This window comes from Rhea pennata, unplaced genomic scaffold, assembly GCF_028389875.1.
Source record: "Rhea pennata isolate bPtePen1 unplaced genomic scaffold, bPtePen1.pri scaffold_46, whole genome shotgun sequence".
Taxonomy (NCBI): domain Eukaryota; kingdom Metazoa; phylum Chordata; class Aves; order Rheiformes; family Rheidae; genus Rhea; species Rhea pennata.
This window is the reverse complement of record NW_026907685.1, coordinates 744,015-757,319: the sequence shown is the minus strand read 5'-3', so window position 1 is coordinate 757,319 and position 13,305 is coordinate 744,015. Positions and strand designations below refer to the sequence as shown.

The following is a 13,305-nucleotide window of genomic DNA, read 5'->3' as shown; positions in this document are numbered from 1 at the left end:
GAAGACACGTGAAAGATCTGAATGGACTTCTCTGAAAGGACATTAGAGGAGAATAAGCTTACTCCGTAGAATAAGTGGGACACTGCTCTGGTGTTCTTTTCACTCGTTTGGCTAGGTAGGGTTGATCAGGTGCTGGGCACGACTAGACAAACATAGTGACCTGTTCATACATGGCCAGTTAAACTCTTTTTCCCTCATGCTTCTTTCTCTCCAGTCCACTCTGATCCCTTTCCCCACCTTTGGTCCTTCTCCTGAAGATCTCTTAAAGTCTCACACATTCCCAAAGCCCCCTTAAGGTTCTGCACAGTTCCCAAATGCTCTTGTCCTGCTTCCCACGATAAATCCTCTCTCCCTTTATGCAATAACCTCTTCAGTCCACAAGGCTTTCAAGGAGAGTCCTCAGGTGGACTCACCTTGGAAGAAACACTCCCTCCAAGGCCCCAGGGACAATGGGAAATTTGCTCTCCTTGGATGGCCTTAAGAATATCCAAGTCAGGGTGCTCCTTTGCACTGAGCAGGTAACTGGCATTTCTCTGCCATCACTGTTCTTCTGTTCTTTGTATTTACGGTGACTAACCTTCAAACACATGAACTAACAGTTTATTCCAGTGTTTGGCCCATTCCTTCTGTAACTGTTAACAAGCCACATATAAACTAGATGCAGAGGATGCACTGTGCCGCTCCAGGCACAGTGTAATCTGCTTTTCCATAAAATGTATTCTTATGAAAAAGAGACACTGGTGAAGGTTGAACAATAAGAAAACAGAAGTAAATAGGAGAAGACAGGAGGCTGCTTCTTGGCAACCCTGCCCCACCCCTTGCAACTGACTTCCTAAGAAAAAAATGGATCTCACTTTGCTCCTGTTGCAGATGACAACATTAATCAATACAGATACCTCACAGTAAAAATCAAATGAATAAACAAAGAGCTACTCTGAGGCTAGTGGCTAGTAGAACTACATGTGGAGCTAGCTGCAGATTTTAGGTAGATACATATAGTAGTGTAAACGAGGAAAGAGAAAGCAGGAAGGTAGAAGTAAAGAAGTCACACCACCCTCCTGCAGAGGGTACTCTTAGAACCACAGCGAAGATAATTTTGGGATTAAGGGAGAGATTCAATTTGAGATTAAGGCACCTACATTTGAGGTTCCAAACGTACGTTCCTTGCTGTGAGACAAATGCCTAAACATCAGTTTCAACCACTGTGGATCTAGGCGATGGAGGTGGAATTCAGTTGCCTAAACATAAGTGTCTAGCACCATCTCAGATGCCCTAGGCTATCTGACAGCCATACAGGGCTGGTGGATCTGGCACAGGATCTAAATCTTTCTGGAGCAGCAGAGAGATACCAGCTGAGATACCCAGAGTATTTCAAGTGACGTAACATACATCTCTGTACATGGCCAAATGAATCCCACAGAAACAACTAAATCCCTCCTTATCTATTGGCTTTAGGATAAGATGAACCATACCCTGGCTTCTCTTGACAGCTCTGACTGGAAGTGGGATTCGGCTGCCTTAAAAAAGAAAGAAAGAAAAATAAAGAATCAAGTGACATTTGAGAGTAAATCACTGTAATAAAGGTGTTTTTTTGGAAGTATCACCCTCTGGAGCCTCTTTTCCAGCTGGATGTATAGGAGTGGCAGTTCCACCAACATAGATTCATCTTTATGCACTGATATTGCCCAAGATAGGAGACATAAGACCATATCCAGTATGTAGGGTTTTTCTGAAGGGGCCCAGGCTGTTGGCAGTGAAAAGCAGATTTCTGCACAACACATTCTTGAGCCAAAAGTGCCTCTGATTGCATTTCCCATTGCCTCCTACCCCACACATGCTGCAAGGCAGAACATTTTTTGCACTAGTAGCTGTCTGGAGAAAAGTCTTCTCTTTAGGGCACATTTCACCTCCACATTCCTCAGGGTGTAGATCAAAGGATTGAGGACCGATGTGACAACATTATACATGAGGGTGGCTATCATGTCCTGCCTGGGTGAACTTCCCGAGGAAGGTGGCACATAATTAAAAATAACAGGGACATAGAGTAAGACCACTACTGTGAGATGGGAGACACAAGTGGAGAAGGATTTCCTCCTTCCTTCCTTGGATTGGACTTTCATCCAGAGGAAGGAAAATATGTACAGGTAAGAGGAGAGTGTGAAGACAAAGGGGCCTATCACAATACTCCCAGTGATGATGTTGAGAAGGCTCAGGTTAATCTGGTTGCTATCGCAGGCCAGCCTCACCACAGGCTTGATGTCACAGAAGAAGTGGTGGATGTGGTTGGGGCCACAGAAATGCAGCTGGGAGGTCATGACTGTGTGCATCAGAGCATGAAGGAAGCCAGCAGTCCAAGTAGCTGCAGCCAGCAGCAGGCAGGCCTGTGGACTCATGATCAGGGTGTAGCGCAGAGGGTTGCAGATGGCCACACAGCGGTCATAGGCCATGACAGCCAGAAGAAAACCTTCACTACTTCCCAGGAAGTGGAAGCTGGCTTAGGCAGCCAGTGTAAGAAATGCTCTGGTGCCCTGAGAGGAAGCCAGCCAGCATCTTGGGTATCGTTACTGTGGAGTAGAAAATATCCTGGCAGGAGAGATTACAGAGGAAAAAGTACATGGGGGTATGGAGCCGGGGTTCACATACCACTACAGTCATGATTGCTGTATTCCCCAGCAGGCTGGACAGGTACAGCAGTAAAAATAGCATGAACAGGAATTGTTGTAGCCCTTGAAGATTGCTCAGGCCAAGGAGGATGAACTTCCTCACCTCTGTCTGGTTATCCATCCCTGCAGGGAAAGAGAAAATAACTTGGCAGTAACTTGCTGTCTTCTGTCCTGAGCTGTTATTTCCTTTTCCCAGAGTCCTCTTCCATAAGGTGTATCATCAGCTGATGCTGCCTCAGGAATGGAAGAGATCAGCTACTGAGTCTGGAAAAGTGACTCAAAAGAATTCCTTGATTTTCCACCCCAGCTGTTTCAACAAATAATAGAAAATGTGGTAACCTAGATGGCCAATACCACTGTTGAAACTGCCACCTGTGTGCCATCTCACTGAAAGGAACGGCGTATTTGAGAATAATGAGGAAAGAAAATTATGAGGGAGGGAGGGAGGGAGGGAAGGAGGAAGCTAGGAAAAAAAGGAAGTGAGGAACGAAGGGAGGAAGGAAGGATGAAGGAAGGAAGGACGGCTGGCTGGTTACCTAATTTTTAAGCAACGATCATTCTGAAATCCTATGTTTTCTTCTTTTTTTTCTAATTCAGAAAAGGTTTTCTAATCATTTTCTTCATTCCAAATCCTAGCGGAATATACTGAATCTTTCCCAAAGCTGAAGTATTATTGTAGTTTAGTAGATCATATAATATACCACTCTCAAAGAAAATTAATGCAGACTGTTCAGTGGTGTCAGGAAACCTTTATATAGTACTCCCTTTCACTGAAACAATCACATTTCTTTCCAGTAAAGGAAAATTTCTCTCTCTCTGGTAACTTCTCTTGGGATCAAGCCTCTGAGCCTTATGGGACTTCATTTCAGAAAACATCAAGGCATAGCATTTCAGGGACGCAGAAAGCTCATGACGCTTGTGGGTTCAACTCATGGGGAGTTGAACTGATTGCTGATTATTTGTACGGCAAGCTCTCACAAGCAGGAGAAAGTTGTAGAATCAAAAGCCATTTATTGAAATATGCAAGGTTATAGCATGTAATTCTCAGGGAGACCAATGGGGAATTTGCCAAGAAGGGTTTTATATGTTTTTGTAGTTCCCAAGCATAATACATTGAATATGTATCATGGCTTCGTTTGAGCTGCTGCAACTAAACAGCTGAACTTTGCCTCTGACTTAACATCTTTTGCTCCCTTTATAGTCCACAAAAATCTTAAAACTCTCGCTTTTCTTTTAACTTCTGAAGACGGAGATTGAACAAACTATGATAATTTTCAAGGGCTTCAAATATCTGTCTCACTGTCCTCTGTGCAAGCTATCTTTGCTGTGAGCAATGGCACCTGAAATCCACACCAAAGTGCCCATCTGCCTGATTGAGAACATGCAGAGGTGGGGGCTGGTGGTGCAGCAGAAGATACTGCATGCAGATGCCGTCATAGTTCATGCAGCCTGTGGTGGTGGCCATCACAGGGCTGTACTGAACTGGCAGGTCCCACCTCATGACCAGGCAGGGTTGTGAGAGGATGGGAGAGGTGGTGAGCTGCCCAGGTACCAGCCCCTGGCAGCCATGATGCCTTGGTTTTCCTGCTCTCTATCTAACACTACTGAGCCCCTTGTGTCCTCTCCACAGGTTTCTCTCTGGTCTTCGCCATGCAGTCCTACATCAAAGCTATCTGGATGTGCTGTGCTCCTCACCCGTGCTGGCCTGGACACACTGGGGTGCTGCCAGACACTGAAGGGCTGAGTGACATGGGGAAAGTGTGGAAGAAGCAGAGACTTCCTTTTGTGTGAACAGAACACTGTGGAAGCTCTCAAGGGCCCAGCCATGTGGCAGGACTCAAGGTGTTCTCATTGCCTGTGCCGGTATGCCAGGAAGAGACAACCTGTGGGGCAGGAGGCCAGTGTAGAACTATGTGGATAAAGTCTTCTGGTGCATGAAGTCCTGCCTGGCATCCTTAACGTTTGCCTTTGACTGTCAGAGCCCTCATTCTGCCTGGGATCCTGGCTGTCTGCAGGGTACTGGAGGAAGTCAGTGGCTGGGGCCATGCTGCCTGGTGAGACATCATGTCTTCACAGCCACGCTCCCTCTCATTCTGGATCTGTGATTACTCAGCAGCCGTTAGGCTGGTGGGCCTTTTGAAATCTAGTGCCTTGCAGGCTTGCAGTGCCTTTTGAACTGGAGCTGTCTCTGTGGTGCTGACAGCCAGAGGAGCTAGAAGACTCCTGAGGTTGACAAGTTGCCAGATTCCTCAGCACTTTCTAGTAATCAGAAGCCTGTGGGACTCTGAGAGTTAAGGGTTGAGGACAAGGTGGCTATAGGAAGACGTGGTGGTATTACGTGTGTGAATCTCTCCAAAAAGCTGTCCCTGCCATGGCCCATGGTTGGACATTTAAGGCCTGGGAATTTAGAGCTTTACTCACTCTTAGGGGTCTTGCACAGAGTTTCTTGGTATGATCCAGGCTTGTTCCAGAGCAACGCATGGATCTTTGAGCTAGCCATAATGCTGTCCAGTGCTCTGGTCTATAACAGCAAGGGCACCATCAACCAGCAGGCCATGGACCAGCTGCAGTATCCTCAACAGGGCAGCAGCACCAGAGAGACCTCCTCTCTCTAAGCGTTAGCTTAGGGGTTTGCACATTCCAGGTCCTCAGATGGCTGCTTTCTTTGGGGAGATCAGAGCCTCCTGGTGGGGCACAGTGACACAGGACCTCAGGAATCCTGTGCCCCACACCTCAGGCTGAGGGTTTCAGCCCTGCTCCTGCTGGTGACTCCAGGCTGTTCTCTGTCCCTGCAGAATCTCCACTTCTCCTTATTAAGTGCTGATGGGTGGAAAGGGTAGAGTGCGCTGGCTTGAGGATCCAGGGTCTCTATTTCCTTAGCCAGCTCCCCAGCTATGTGACAAAGCTGATGGAGAATGTAAAGGTGAAAGCAACTCCTAGGAGGAGTGGAGATGAGCTGGAGGAGTCAGACAAAGTTTTCTAGTTCTTCCTATCCTTTCTCTGGGCTGTGCAGGACTTCACATTGTAACTGAAGGTGGATGGGAAGGAAATCTCAGAAGACAAGTACCTAGAGAATGTGCTGAAATTAAAGCCCGGTAGAGGAATGGCGCTGTGCTCGGTGCTGTGCTTCAGGAAGGGCAGGATGTGTCCAGCTCTGGACAGCTGCATTTCAGCATAAGACAACAAAAGCCTAAGCCCTGTGAGCTTGCTCCCTAGCCTGCCTCCACAGGTAGCAGCCAGGAAACCCAGTTCTATAACCATTCCCAGGAATGCATTCACCAGTTCTCCCCACACCAGAAGTGCTTTGGTTTTGACCAGCTGGCCAGCAAGAGGGACCTGCCACGCTTGGAGGAGCATCATGACAGTGAGATTGAGCCTGAATTCCAGGAGCAGATGGTGAAATTATGCAGCCACATCTGGGAGAAGTTTACACCCAAGACCATCCATGGTGGCAACACAGTAGTAATGGGGAGCTGTGAGTGCCAAGGTCCAGAAGGTCAGAGCTGGCTAGTTGCTCTTGGGACTGTGCCTGAGGAAGGCTCAAATACACGGTCAGATGACGCAGGTGGGAAATGGAAGAGCTTTTCCAGTGGCTGCTGTACTTGCTTCTTCATTTAGAGCCACTTCTCTTCCATTTCCCCTCACTGTACCCATTCTTGCTGCTCTGCCCCTTGCTGCTCTTGCAGTCTGAGCCACTGTGCTTCACCACTCCCAGCTGATCGGAGCTGAGGACGGTCTTCAGGGCACTTTCATTCCTCAGGAAAGGCACCCCTTGAAGGATGGCATGGGGACCAGCATGTGACTGAGTCTCGCTTCACGGGAACTAGAGAGTGACAGAGACCTCCTCATCTACTAGTGACAAACTGCTAGAAAGATCTCAGCCCCATGGGAGTATACTATCATGTCCGGAGACCTCTTACCTATCCTAGAGGATCTGGGTCAGGAGGGACATCTGGAGATCTATACTCAAACCTCTGCTCTGAGCATGGCTAACTTCCCAGGTAGATTACATTGGCCAGTACTTTGTCCAGGCAAGGTCTGAAAATCTCTGGGCCCTTGCACCCCTACTGCTCCACTCTCATGGTGACAGTTTTTTCCCTAATACCCAGCTGAAATTTCCCTTGATGCTACTTGTGCCATTGTGCCTGTTGCACCTTCTTCTTCTGTTCCTCTGGCCTGCTCTGAGCACCTACATTAGACCGAGCAGAGATAGGCACTGCTTGTTCCTACCTGGGGTCAGAGGATGGCACATGGAGACTCATCTTTACCCAGCGCAGAGGGACTGTGGAGGTGCCCATGGGCTGACAAAAGAGCAGAACAGGGCAGAGGGAAGAAAGAAGGTCTCCAACAGCTCCTTGCCAAACCCCAGGTAGGGAAAAACTCATTGGAAAGCAGTCCTTAAAGAAGACTATGAAGTAGAAGGGAATGCACTGGTGAGCTGCCTGCTCTTGCACACCTAGACACTGCATATGGTCTGTGCGCACTCTAAATAACGATGCCTGTGGTTTCTATCAGCACATCCCAGACACCCCATGACCCACAGGGAGTCCCTATGCCAACTGTCAGGGACTATTCTGGCTTCAGAGGGGCTGCTGCAGAGCACTGGGGCTGGGGCTGCTCACCCTGCACCTCCCATCCCAGGGTGCCTCTGGGCTCCTGAGAGGTGTTGCAATGGCCGGGAGGGAGAGCCTGTTCTACACCAGTGCAAGGCACTGGGACAGTGCTGCTTATGATCCCAGTAAGAAAAGCACTCAGATTCTGTAAGGTGTTGCTTAAAATACCATTTATTGGAGCTAACACAAGAAGGAAAAAGAGGATAGGTAATATTAGATCCCCTCAGATGCTGGGAACCCCAAGCTGCGTAGCACTGTGCCTCTTTTGTATCATCAGCAAACTTGCTGAGGAGGCACTCAGTCCCTTCCTCGAGGTCATTGATGAACAAGACTGGACCCAGTACTGACCCCTAGGGGACACTGCTATCTACAGGCCTCCAACTGATCACAACCCTCTGAGCTCTGTCATACAACCAGTGGCAGACCACCCCATCATCTATGTATCGAATCTGTAGTTCATCAGGTTGTCTATGAGGATAGTATGGAAGACAGTGTTGAAAGTCTTGCTGAAGTCAAGGTAGGCAGCATCCACTGCTCTCCCCTCCTCTACACAGCCAGTCACTCCATAATAGAAGGCTATCATCAGGCTGGTTAAGCATGATTTCCCCTTGGTGAATGCAGGCTGACTACTCCTGATCACCTTCTTATGCTTCATGTGTTCGCAAATAGTTTCCAGGAAGATTTGCTCTGTCACCTTCCCAGGGATCGAGGAGAAGCTGACTAGCCTATAGCTCCCCTGATCCTCATCCTTGAATGTCAGAGAGACATTTGCTTTTTCCAGGACCTGCCCTGACTGCCAGGACCTTTCAAAGATGATGGAGAGTGGCCTAGCAAGGATGTCTGTCAGCTTCCTCGGCATTCATGGATGCATCTCATCAGGTCCCATAACTTCAAATTGTTCAGATCTTCTCCAATCTGATCCCCCTCCACCAACAGTAAATCTTCACTGCTCATATTCCCATGGGTCTCAGGGACCTGAGACTCCTGAAGCCATGTCTTATCAGGAAAGACTGAGGCAAAGAAGGCACTGTAAACCTTTGCCTTTTCCATGCCCTTTGTTACCATGTCCCCTGCCCCATTCCTCACTGGGCCCACACCTCGTAAGCCAGCCTACGAGAAACTGGGAATCGCTCACGAAGACAGAAGGCAGCCTATGACTGGTAAAATACTATACTTTGAACCAATTTCATCAGTGCCTCTTTGATCTCTTTGTTCCTCATGCTGTAGATGACAGGGTTCAGTGTTGGAGGCACCACTGAGTACAGAACGGCCACCACTAGCTCCAGAGCTGGGGAGGAGATGCATGGGGGCTTTAGGTAGGCAAACACTGCAGTGATGACAAACAGGGAGACCACAGTGAGGTGCGGGAGGCACATGGAAAAGGCTTTGTGCCAGCCCTGCTCAGAGGGGATCCTCAGCACGACCCTGAAGATCTGCACGTAGGACAGCACGATGAACACGAAACACCCACAAGCTACACAAAAGCTAACCACGGTAACCCTGGCTTTCCTGAAGTAGGAGTCAGAGCAGGAGAGCCTGAGGAGCTGGGGAATTTCACAGAAAAACTGCTCCACAACATTGCCTTGGCAGAGTGGAATTGAAAATGTGTTTCCAGTGTGCAGCACTGCATTGAGAAAACCACTGCCCCAGGCAGCTGCTGCCATTTTGACACAAGTTCTGCTGGCCATGAGTGTCCCATAGTGCAGGGGTCTGCAGATAGCAATGTAGCGGTCATAGGCCATGACAGTGAGAAGATAATATTCTGAAGAAATGAAGAAAAGAAATAGAAAGACCTGAGTAGCACATCCTGAGAAGGAAATGGCCCTTGTGTTCCACAGGGAACTGGCCATGGATCTGGGGACTGTGGTGGAGATGGAACCAAAGTCCAGGATGGACAAATTGAGAAGGAAGAAGTACATGGGGGTGTGGAGGCGGTGGTCGTAGGCTACGGCTGTGATGATGAGGACATTGCCCAGGAGGGCAGCCAGGTAGACACCCAGGAACAGCGAGAAGTGCAATAGCTGCAGCTCCCGTTTGTCTGCGAATGTTAGGTGAAGGAACTCAGTGAGGAAGCTGCTGTTGGACATTATTTCCTCCCTCTGGTCAGTGGGGACTGTCAAAGGAAAAAAAGACACCGAGAAATTACATGGACTTCCATGAGCAAAACACATTCCATTTCATACAGAAGCCCTCCACATGGCCTCTTTATGCCTCTTGAGCACCTTTTGGCAGTTTCCTACCTTGAACTCCAGTTTGCGCTGGCTGAGCGCATCAGTGCCTTCTGCCCACGAGCAGCAGAGGAGTTACTCCTGCTCTACAGCAGTGGGCACATGGAGGTGACAGCTCCAGGAGATGGATGCCCTGAGTTGAGTGAAGGTGAGTTAATCCAGTGACCCAGTGGATATATTATCTCATTTACTACCATGAAAGATGAAATAAGCACCATGGCCAGCTGCTTCTCAGAGGAAAGAGGACCGGTTCATAGCCTACTTTCCCCTCTTTGGCAGATTTATCTGTTTTGGAATCAGTCACCACCAGCCTCCTCTCAAAGCAACAAAAGACGGGAGTGACCCAACCCATTGTAGAGGGCTTTGTCCCTGACCTCACATCAATTTACCATGCGTGCTATTTTTCCAGACTATATGGATAACAGAGTGTGACAAGCTCTGATGTACACACTCTTCCATAGGTGAAGGTTCAGCACTTTCACATGCTGTTCTCCAGGAAATGAGGCAGAGCAGATGAGTCTAGCTGTACATTTATTTAATTTTCAGGTGCCCACATCATGTGATGTTCTCAATGGGAGAAATCCTTGACTTTTCCCTTGCTCTCCGTGTGAACACTAGTGAATCACTAGAGGCAGAAAAGCTCCTGCCGACCCAGGAGAGCTGGTCTGCTCATTCCCAGCTGCCTATGCTTGCCACCTCTCTCAGCTAGGGGAAGACTGCACTCAGACGTGACTCTGAAAAAGAGCTTGGACTGGTCAGAGAACAGAGTCCAGTTCAAAAACAAAAGAGATGCTGAGTGTACCTGGGAACACAAAGGTCCCGCTTAGATCTGACCACATCTGGTAATGTTTCAGGGCCTGTAGTGTGAAAGGCAGACCGTTTGGTGGCAGCAGCTGGACAGGATTTTTCTGGTCCAAAGGGGAGGGTGAAAAGGTGCGGCTAGGGAAATGCCTGTGTCCCTCCAAAACTGCTCTAAACACAAGGACTGCCTGCCCTGCCATGCAGGTGACTCTGTCTCTTCAGACTGTGAGACAAATTCATGTTCTCTGGCCACTTGCTAGGACAGGAGCTCCCAGCGTTTTCACCTGATGTTAGCCAGATGATACTATTCACGGCACCTTAATCAGCACAATGCCGTTCAACTTCTGTAATCTTGCCTTGCCTTGCCTTGCCTTGCCTTGCCTTGCCTTGCCTTGCCTTGCCTTGCCTTGCCTTCCCTTCCCTTCCCATCCTTTTTTCCTTTCTTTCCCTTTCTCTTTCTCTTTCTCTTTTTCCCTTTCCCTTTCCCTTTCCCTTTCCCTTTCCCTTTCCCTTTCCCTTTCCTTTTCCCTTTCCCTTTCTCTTTCTTTCTCTTTCTCTTTCTCTTTCTCTTTCTCTTTCTCTTTTTCTTTTTCCCTTTCCCTTTCCCTTTCCCTTTCCCTTTCCCTTTCCTTTTCATTTTCTCTTTCTTTCTCTTTCTCTTTCTCTTTCTCTTTTTCCCTTTCCCTTTCCCTTTCCCTTTTCTCTTTCTCTTTCTCTTTCTTTCTCTTTCTCTTTCTCTTTCTCTTTCTCTTTCTTTCTCTTTCTCCTTCTCTTTCTCCTTCTCTTTCTCTTTCTTTCTTTCTTTCTTTCTCTTTCTCTTTCTCTTTCTTTCTTTCCCCTTTTCTTCCTCTTCCTTTCTTTCCCCTTTTCTTTTCCTTTTTGTTTCCCTTTTTGTTTCCCTTTTTCTTTTTCTTTCCCTTTCCCTTTTTCCTTTTCTTTTTCTTTGTCTTTCCCTTTTTCTTTGTCATTGTCATTGTCTTTGGCTTTGTCTTTGCCTTTTTCTTTTCTCTTTCCTTTACCTAGATTCAACAAGAGATTACTCCCAACACAGAGTCATGCCACCAAATGCATTTAAGCTGGAGGTGGCCATTTCTGCCTTACAGAGAAAAAGGTGTATGTAAGCTGTAGGCAAGATACCTGATGGAGTCAAGCATTATTCATGGGCAATATTGGGGTATTCCAGTTCTGACCTCAGGTATTCAAGGCTCCTAAGACTTATCTTATGTCCAGAAATCAGCTTCTGAGCTGTTCTAGTTCCTCAGTAGAGTTAGAATAGAATAGAAATGTTTTTTGAATAAACACCACTGAAGGATATATTTATACCGTCTACATCAAATGAGTATATTTTTTTTAAGAAGAGAGAGGGTCATAAGGACTTCTGCTGCATTTGTGCATGTTACAGCCATAGCTAATTTTACTCTACAAGATCGTCTATCTATCAGCTAAGCTTTTTTCCTCTAGGTAAAAGAAACGTCGTGACAATTTTCTCTTTCCTGTTTTTCTGAAACATTGTAGAAACAAAACTGATATGAGAAAAAGAAGACATATTATCTATGAAAAAAGGCAAGCTCTTGTTCCCAAAGTGCAGAATGTAAAGCCAGAGGCACTTGTAATACAGATGTTATGTAGAACTAGTTCTTGTTCCTGTCCTCTCTCCAGCTCATCAGATATGACTCTTTTCCCGAGTCTCAGCCCTCCCAGGGATCTCAAGGAAGAGTTTGCTGGAGGAATGGCTGGAGGGATGGCTGCTGATCTTCTAATTGATTCCTGAAACCTTGTGTTGCAGACCAAAAAACAGACCACAATGCTTTCCTGGGGCTTCCTACCCCATGTCTGGGGAATTTGCTTGTGCCCTGGGCAATATGACATCCAGGCACCAGAAGAGCTCAGTGCAGTGCTGAAGCCGTTACACAGAGGCAGCAGGCTGTGGTCATTCAACTGCCTTTGCAACTAGCTGAGCAAAGAGCTACAGCAAAGCAAAAGTAAGGAGCTTCTGGCTACATGGAGGACTGTGAAGACAGAGACAGTGCTAACACTGAATAACTGCCCGCTTTTCCTCTGGCAAGTGTCACTGCCTGTTTGTTCAGTCACTTAGAGAGGGGGTCCTTGGCCTCTGTTCTCCTCTAACCCCCATATCCCTGGATCGCTTGAAAAATGAGTTCTGTGAACCCAGTCTTTGGCAAGAAGGATGCGCTTTCCCTACTTGGCATATCCCTTGCCTATGATTTCAAAGCTGAGATGCAAAGACAGTTCAAGATGCAGAAGTTACATGAAGTTACGTGTTGTCATTTTTAAGTGTAACCTGAGAGGAGGAGGGTTCTGTTGTCATTCACTTTGTGTACTTTTATACCTGTCGTTTGCTCTGCCAGCTGCCGCCGTGGGGCAGTACTGGTGCTTCTAGGAGAGCCCACAACATAAACCACCTGAAAGTGGCAAGCTTTCCTCAAGTAGAGGATTCAGCAATCATCCTTAAACTAGCTGATGCAGGTAATGCAGTGGTCTGGAACTAGAGCACAAGTTTCTCCCTTTGCCCTGCAGTCAATCTCTTCTGCTATACAGAATATATTAAAAAAAATGAAGTATTCGTTCTTTTTCCCTGTAGCAGGCAATCAAAATAGTAAACCTTCACTTAACGGGAAGACTTACACCAAGTCTTCACTTGCTCCTATGGCCTGAAAGAAAGGCTCTGAGACTACAGATAGTGTCCCAACAAAAAAGCTGATGGCCTCTCTGCACCAACTGGACTGAAAGAGTGTGGAGAGGGGAGAAGAAGCTACAGGCAGCTGAGAGGGAGCTGCCGGTGAAGGTGTGAGGGCTGCTTTAGGCTGTGAAGTCACTTGTGCTGCAGGAATGTGCTTGGTGAGGAGCATAAGGCAGGCATTGTGAGGTCTTCAGCAGAACCTTTGTGGGTAGTTAACAGAGGACCAAGAGGTTATGGGAGGGCAGAGGCAGAGACAGGTAGGAGGATGATCACCCGAGTGCTTATGAGGAGGTGCTCTG

At 47.5% G+C, this 13,305-nt stretch overlaps 2 pseudogenes; one reads left to right on the top strand and one right to left on the bottom strand.

Annotated features, from left to right (window-relative positions):
• Positions 1-1,823: 1,823 nt before the first annotated feature.
• On the bottom strand, positions 1,824-2,784 carry LOC134154838 (olfactory receptor 12D1-like; annotated as a pseudogene).
• Positions 2,785-4,105: 1,321 nt separating this feature from the next.
• On the top strand, positions 4,106-9,297 carry LOC134154837 (guanylate-binding protein 1-like; annotated as a pseudogene).
• The last annotated feature ends 4,008 nt before the right edge of the window (positions 9,298-13,305 follow it).